An 8,181-nucleotide genomic window follows, 5' to 3' on the forward strand; every position below is an offset into this window, starting at 1 on the left:
AAAGTATCAAAGATACGGTGGTGCTGCACTTCTGTGATGTCATACAAGGCGTATGTGAATGTGTAAAGAACCAAAGGCTTAAGGCTTCCCTTGAGCATGTCGCAAATTAAGGACATTTTGCATGTTGACGCTGGATAAGGTGTTCATAGCTTCCCTTTGGGAGGAATGTATGGATGGATGGACGGACATTTTGAGCACGTACAGATCATGTGTGGCAATGCCGGCTATTCAGCACACAGATAAACGCCACGCAGACCTACCGATGCGTGCAAATACCCCCTCCACCAACACACACCGGCTTGTGACTGACAGAACAAGCCTAGTCCTTGTGCGCCGAGCCGTTTGTTCGGCCAGCGGCGGTGTGACCAGTGCCGCGCCACCCGGGCCGATAACGTACAGCTTAAAGTCGACGGGCAGCTGGGTGACGCAGTGCGCGGCGGTCAGGACGTATCTGTCGCTGATGAGGGAGCCGCCGCAGTTGAACTCGACGCGCTCCTCGCCGACAACTGCGGCAGAACCGACCGGCGGTCGAACGCTGGCCAGCGACCGGCGGTCGAACGCTGACCAGCGACCGGCGGTCGAACGCTGGCCAGCGACCGGCGGTGGGACGTTGGCCAGCGACCGGCGGTAGGACGCTGGCCAGCGACCAGCAGTGGAACGCTGGCCAGTGGCGGAGCGCGGGAGATGGCGCTAGGGTAGAGACGCCCCCCTTCCATACACGCACGCACGCACAGCATTCCACCCTGTTTCATTTCATTACAATGGGTCAGGGAGCCGTGGGGCCTGACAATTGCTTACCCAAAGCAAACGTTCTGCAATGACATGGACAGATGGACAACTGGTTTGTACTGACAAATGTGAATGATACAGTTGCAAACATTTCATGGGTGCATGCCAGTTTCATGCCTTACGTCCGCCAGAAGTATGACGTCATGACACGTGGCATGCAAGGATGGGCGTACCATCACTCACGGTCGTGATCACGCAGGGCTGATGAGCAAACATGGCTGTTCACCTCGCCGTCGATCCCCTCATGGCTTAAGCAGACCCAGATCTGTTGTTACGCGCACCCAGCTTGATTTGGGCGTGTGGCGACGGCGGTGACCGGTCTAGCCTTTTTGGCTGAGCGCGGCCAGCCAGGGGTGTGGAGCCGGTCTAACTTTAGTATTCGAGCGTGCCCAGCCAGGGGTGCGGGACTGGTCTAACCTTGGTATCCGAGCGTATCCGTGGGTGCGGGACTGGTCTAACCTTGGTATCCGAGCGTATCCAGGGGTGTGGGACTGGTCTAACCTTGGTATCCGAGCGTATCCAGGGGTGCGGAACCGGTTCTAACCTTGGTATCCGAGCGTATCCGGGCGTGCGGTACCGGTCTAACCTTGGTATCCGAGCGTATCCAGGGGTGCGGGGCCGGTCTAACCTTGGTATCCGAGCGCGGCCAGCCAGGGGTGCGAGCCGATCCGCACCTCTGTGCCTCCCACGATGCGCTGGTGCAGCGTGACGCCACAGCCCTGAGCCCTTGGTCGACAGCAGGTGTCTGGACCAGAGCGCAGCGCACGGGTGAGCCCGGGGTGGCGCCGGCTCGCTGCCCGCTGGCTTGGACGCCGGGCAGCGGACAGCACTCGGTCGGTGACATCGCAGTGACGTGCGGAAATAGTCCTCGCTAGGCGTCGGATACCTTGGCCGTGATGATTTTTGTTTTTGTATTTTCAATCAATATAATGGTAAGACCGTTACTTAGCATGTTAGTATAGTAAGGACAATAATTAGAGTTGTAGATCTTCAACTCAAGTTACACTCAACTGTGGTTATAATGCAGGCTATCTGAAACGGAAATAGTGGCGTTTTGATGTATTTGACTGAGATAATTTGAAAGGTTGTTTGCAACAGATAGCTCTATGACGATTGTCCATACCAAGTATTAGACGAAACAGCTTCATTATCATGGTAAAAGTGTAAGGCAAACAAAAGAGCGCTAGGTAAATTTAGTGTTAAGGCCTTTCTTTTGTACTGAGTTTACCGAGGAATGATTCTAGATTGAAAGGTGTCGACGTTATTCTTAACCGCTTTCGAAAGTACCATGACATATGATTTAACGTTAGTTGTCTCATTTCGATCGTGGTCAGTAAAACATCCCATCTCTTGAGTGGATGTACATGGTCCATGATTTCAACTGTTGGTGCGATAGCATAGTCTGACTGTCAACTCGTCAAACAAATAACTTATAATAGTAATATAATAACAAATAGTTGAAAGCCCCTGTGTGCTTGGCCGGTCATTGTCTTCCTAGCTATGAAGCACCCGAATCAAAAGACACGCTCAGCGCACTACCCTGACCTCAGCGGGTACACATATCAAGCACGACACACGGCTAGCGTCCCAGCGTGAAATAGCGGGATCGGAAGTATCGCGCAGTGTCGTCAGTGGTCCCCACTCAGGCCACCGCGGCAGGCCTCACCGGTTGGGGTGTTGAACGTCGCCGCCGGACGTGTTGCTGCTGGCTCCCGGGTTAGTGCGGGGAGGTCCGGTCTCGACTGGCTCGGTCGGCGGGGCCTCAGTGTTCGGGGCCTCGGTGGCGGGGGCCTCGGTGGCGGGGGCCTCGGTGGCGGGGGCCTCAGTCGCGGGAGCCTCGGTCGCGGGCAGCTCCCGGGCACAGCAGACCAACGGACGCCGGCCCTGAGCGCGGAGCCATGAGCACAGGTTGCAGCTCTGAACGCGCAGCCATGAGCACAGGTTGCAGCTCTGAACGCGGAGCCATGAGTACAGTCTGCAGCTCTGAACGCGCAGCCATGAGCACAGGTTGCAGCTCTGAATGCGCAGCCATGAGCACAGGTTGCAGCTCTGAACGCGCAGCCATGAGCATAGGTTGCAGCTCTGAACGCGCAGCCGTGTGAGGTCTGTCTGGTGGGCAGCTTGATCAATTACCAACTAAGCTATGCTGCGCAGTGGTCAGCCGTGGACGGGAGAGGCGGATCTCGCCGTCAGAACGCTCACCCGGAAGCCGCAGACGCTGTCCCGGATGTTCTGGATCTCCTGCGTGCTGGGTCCGCTGAGGATCAGCTGCAGAATAGCGGGGCAGTCGCGCGCCGACCCGCATGTCCCCCCGCGCTTGGCGAAGTCCAGACAATCGGGCTCGCCTGTCGGACGGACGGCGGTCACCGGTTCTCAGGGGTTTACGTCACACGCAGAGGAAGGGTGCCGACTGAAGACTGTGCTATGGTTTCGGTGTAAGTGGCCTGGTCACTGATTCACGTAGGACATGGACATCGTGCAGGAAAATGGACTAGAAAGCCTTTTCCCCATCGAATGCCTTGATGCACTTTGAAGCTAAAGCATAGAAATGAGTTGTGGTATATTTCCAAGGATGTTACATGCCTTATAAAGGAGCCCAATGTCGACAGTCAGACAGCTAAGCATTGATTAAACACAGCTGCTGCTTTTCATAGATAACGTTCCGTGTCGCTCCAGCGGATGGATAAACAATGGGCTGGACTTGTAAAGCGATATGACGTCATGGTGTACCAAAACATCAACCACACAACGCGATAAAGTGGTTTCAATTTCGACAGAACGTTTGCAAACGGGATCACGGACGGCACGAAATTACATGGACTGACACTGCGGAAGGCAATGTCAGTTGCTATTATTAATGGTATGGTTTTAGTTGGCGTCGACTTTAGTTGTAGTGACCATCCTTAGCCTCAATTAAGGTCCTCGTCTGCGAACAGCACAAATATAGGTTGCAACACGACGCCTGGTGTACACTGGCTAAATGTCAACGAACGTTAGCATTAGAAGAAACGCCAGGCAACTGTGTCGGCGATTGGCAAACGTTGCCAACTGTCTCTGTGGACGTTTCTGACTGCGTGAGCAAACACTTCCGCGCCTTCCAACGCTTCTGCTTGTTTTTGTGAACATTACTGAATGCATCTGCGTCTGTGCATATTCACCGGTAGCAGCAAAGGACGAACCAGCGTGCGACTCGCGCTGTCGTTCGGGCCGACTCTGGGCCGTGACGAGAGCCAGCGCAGTGGTCAGCACCAGAAACAGCGCCGCAGAGAGGGCCCTCATCGCCACCTGGCAGCTGTCCGCTGTGGACGCTGTGGACCGCACAATAGTGTCACCGACACATCTACCCACTGCAGTGTCAACGACACTGCGGTGCCACTGACACCGCTGCACTCCGTGGCGTTATTGCGCGCAGGGATGGCGCGACGGCCGAGCGGTCAGCGCCATCGGCTCTTGCGTGGATTCGGACCAGTGTCCTGACCAGTGTCCGAATCCCGGTGATCCATGCCCCGAGTGCTAATGTGGCCGCCACAGTCGCAACCGCCACATACAAGGGCGCATGGCAACGTACGTCGCCTTCTTTAAAACGCGAAGAATAACACTGAGGAGTCGCTGACATTGTTGTCATAGCTGACATACCTAGCTAACATAGCTGACATAGTTAGCATATTTGTCAGCTGTGGAAAGAGCGCCAGCATCACTAACACGGCTTCGCTAACGACAGTTGTCTGCTGCCGATGCACGATGATGCCGCTGACGTAGCCATTCGTTTTCAAAAACACAACGGTGTTAATGACGCGGCCACGCGGTCTGCTGTGACCAGCATATCATGAACGTGGCCGCCCGTTGAGGTCACCGTGGTGGCGTTCTGTGCATTATGCAGGGCGCGAAGGTGCATCTCGCACTGCTTTCCTACCTCGTCTGCATACCGATTCAACGAAACGGACCCAAGAAGGATTGTACTCTTGTGATGATTGTTCCGGTAATGTCCTACAGGAAAGCCTTTATGGCACAGGCTCGATGGACGCTGCACCCAAGCGTTATCTCCTTCCAGACACTAGCCTGGCTCTGGCTAAGCAGATCTCCAAGCACCGGTTTACCTTAAGCCATGAACCTCCGTGTAGGCACCAATCTCTCTGATCAGCAGGCACCCCGCCATCGTCGGCAGGTCACGTGAGTCGACGCGGCTTACCTCTGGAAGTAGCCGTCTCCTCCGCGGGCTCCAGGACTGCAGTGGAGTAAGGACGGCGCCGCGCGGGACGCCTCTGTTTACAGTGCCGCCGCGCTAGCTCGCGCCAGACTCAAACAGACGTCACTCGCCGGGCGGTCTTCCCCAGCGCGCAAGGCGACAACGCTGGGAAGGCCGGGCCCGCCACTGACGGCCGGGTCAAACTCCGTGCTCTTATGTACCGGACGACGGCCGGCGCAGATTCATATCGGGCGCCGTCGTTTCCGACGGTCACGCCGCGATGCTGCCAGCCGCATGCACGCCTCGGACGGGTCGGTCGATCGACGCGTCGTCGGCGGCCCAGGTGAAGCCTCCGATTGTTGTTGGCGCTGAAGTGCGTGCTGGTTTGCAGAACGAATCAAAATAGGCATTGCTATTACGGGTGTCATAATCGCTCGGGCTGCCGACTTTGCCCGGTGTGTGAGGGTAGGGTAACTAGTATCACATGGTAGGGAAGTCATGGAGAAGACTGCATCGCAAACTGTGTCATGATATGTAAACAACACAAACAACGCAGGTAAAACAAAACAAAACACGCAGGTAAGTTGTCCAGTAGGTTCACGGGGAGCATTATTCACATAGTTCACAATGCTCTCACATTCACAAGACAGTAGTAATAGCCTTATTCCTCGGAGAAATTTTTAGATTTCTCCACTCTCCTGGTTTTTCTTCGAGGAATAAGGCTATTACTGCTGTCTATATGAAAACACGCAGGTGGCTGCTACTTCAAAATTCATCGTGGCTGTGACAGTTATCAGCCCATTATACTCGGGTGAGAGTCATGGATTTACACAGGGACTGTAAATGCCGACTTATTGTCTGGGTCGTGAGAAATCACGGCAATTATGTCAGTCCATCACTGCCAGTAAATCAGTCAGTGACGTCACTGTCGGTGCCCTGTATCACTGACGCAACATACCCCATGCACAGCTGATACAATACATGGAGAAGAAAGGAATGACTTATGTCATGGCCGAGTAATACCAGGGTGATTCATTTCAAATGCATGTGATGGATGGCAGGCTTGAGGCACTCAGCTGATGCACAGCAGTTGCCTCTACCTTTCAGTGTACTTTCGTCTGTCTACATGCACGCGTCTTGGGATGAGCGTGACAAATATGTTTTTGCCTGTCATTGAAAACTAGAGCGATTGGCGTAAATGTGTGTTTGATGCCTAAGGCATAACTAGATCAATATAACTTCTATACGGAGTGGTGGGAAGTATATGTCGTATATACTGTAAAACATTTGGCGTCTGCCTCCCAAGGATTTCGGGGTAGCGTGACGTTTTTTCTAAGATGTCGGGTGGTGCGTGTTGATTCAGCTGCGCATGCGGTATCTTGTATAAGTGATACAACGTACCGATAATTTATCATTAACTTGCTGCCAATGATGCACTGACATAGCTGCCATGACTTATTGTCATCCATAAAACATGTCGATGGCTACATTGCTTGTGTAGATCCGTGATTTTCACCTGAGCAAACGACACCAAGGTGGCAGTAGTCATAAAAAACTCATGTAGATGAAAAGGGGAAAATGTGTCATGTCGCAATCACGATGAATTACGAAATAGCACAGACGGGCGTATTTGGTTTAAATGTTGTAACGCATGCAGCTTGCCGGCGATGAAACTTACTCTAAAACGGAAAAAACACAAGCAGAGCTTCTCCCACCATGTGATGGAGTCTAACACGGGGTAGGCGAACTCATTGGAAAGGGGCCATTCAGAAATTATGTACCGACAAATGAAGACGTGCTCTCCAAAACCTTACCGCCGCATATAAAGCTTAAGGCTGTAACAATCTGTAGATATTATAATCTTGCCCACATACAACTGATACAACCCTCCCCTCTCTCCTCTTCTGTCCGCCATCTTGGAAGAAACTTCTCGCTACCCCAAAATCCTTGGCGAGTGGACGCCAAGTGTTTTGCAGCGTCTACGGACACGTACTTCCCACTGCTCAGTATAGCATTTAGATTATTCTGGATGTGCCGTAAGATCTCAAACTTACATTTTCGCCGATCGCTAGAGTTTTCAGTGACAGACAAAGCACCGCTGTTCATCCCAAAACCCGTGCGCGTATGCGGCCGGGAGTACGCTGAAATAAAAAAGCGCTGCTGGGCGTCAGCCGAGTGACTTAAGACCGGCATCTGTCGCATAGATTGAGAGTAAATCACCCGTTTCTATTTGTACATAATCAACTCACTCTACGCTCCGCTACATGTCAAAGACCGAATTCTCCCCATTGCAGTTGCTGGAATTCGAACCAGGGTCTTCTTATAACGGGTACAGAGTCTTACCACCGAGCAAACCGGTTTGACAATATTTTCGTGTCAGAACTCCATATCACCCAAAAATTACCGGCCGATTTTAAACTTAAAGAAATCAAAATAATCACCAGAAAGAGAGAGCTAGTGTCCGTCAAAAAGTCCTGACCTCTCAAGGTCACCTTTCACCTTTCACCTTGAGAGGTGAAAGGTGACCTTGAGAGGGCAGGACTTTTTGACGGACGCTAGCTCTTTCTGTGGTGACTGTTCTGATCTTTGTAAGTTACAAATCGGCCGTAATTTTTGGTTGACATCAAGTTTCCCGTCCTTTGAGCCCGCGTTTGACCTTGAAGGTTGACGTTGAGAGGTCAGAGCTTTTTGACGACCGCTATCTCTTTCTGTGGTAAATGTTTTGACCTTATTAAGTTAAAAATCGGCCGATAATTTTTGGATGATATGAAGTTCCCTGTCTTTCAGCCCGCGTTTGATCTTGAAGGGCGACCTTGAGAGGGCAGGATTTTTTACAAACGCTAGCTCTTTTTGTGATCAATATTCTGATCTTCGAAAATTTAAAAAAACATCCGGCAATTTTTAGGTGATATGGAGTTCCCCGTCCTTTGAGCCGGTGTGTGGCCTTGAAGGGTGACCTTGAGAGGTCAGGACGTTTTGACGGACGCTAGCTCTTTCTGTGGTAAATGCTTTGATCTTCGTAAGTTAAAAATTGGCCCGTAATTTTTTGGTGATATAGAGTTCCCCACCCTTTGAACCCGCGTTTGACCTTGAAAGGTGACCTTGAGAGTCAGGATTTTTGACGGACGCTAGTTCTTTCTGTAATTAATATTCTGACGTTTGTAAGTTAAAAATCGGCCGGTAATTTTTGGGTGATATGGATTTCC

At 52.1% G+C, this 8,181-nt stretch overlaps 1 long non-coding RNA gene across 1 annotated transcript; it reads right to left on the reverse strand.

Annotated features, from left to right (window-relative positions):
- Nucleotides 1-1,507: 1,507 nt before the first annotated feature.
- LOC119110281 (uncharacterized) lies at nt 1,508-3,122 on the reverse strand. The gene is made up of 3 exons (XR_005095467.1): nt 2,992-3,122; nt 2,456-2,673; nt 1,508-1,534 (listed from the first exon to the last, which is right to left on the reverse strand). It is a non-coding gene; the product is annotated as an uncharacterized LOC119110281 (long non-coding RNA).
- Between the last annotated feature and the right edge of the window lie 5,059 nt (nt 3,123-8,181).

This window comes from Pollicipes pollicipes, unplaced genomic scaffold (genome assembly GCF_011947565.3).
Source record: "Pollicipes pollicipes isolate AB1234 unplaced genomic scaffold, Ppol_2.1 Scaffold_7231;HRSCAF=8579_pilon_pilon_pilon, whole genome shotgun sequence".
In the NCBI taxonomy this organism is placed as follows: Eukaryota; Metazoa; Arthropoda; class Thecostraca; order Pollicipedomorpha; family Pollicipedidae; genus Pollicipes; species Pollicipes pollicipes.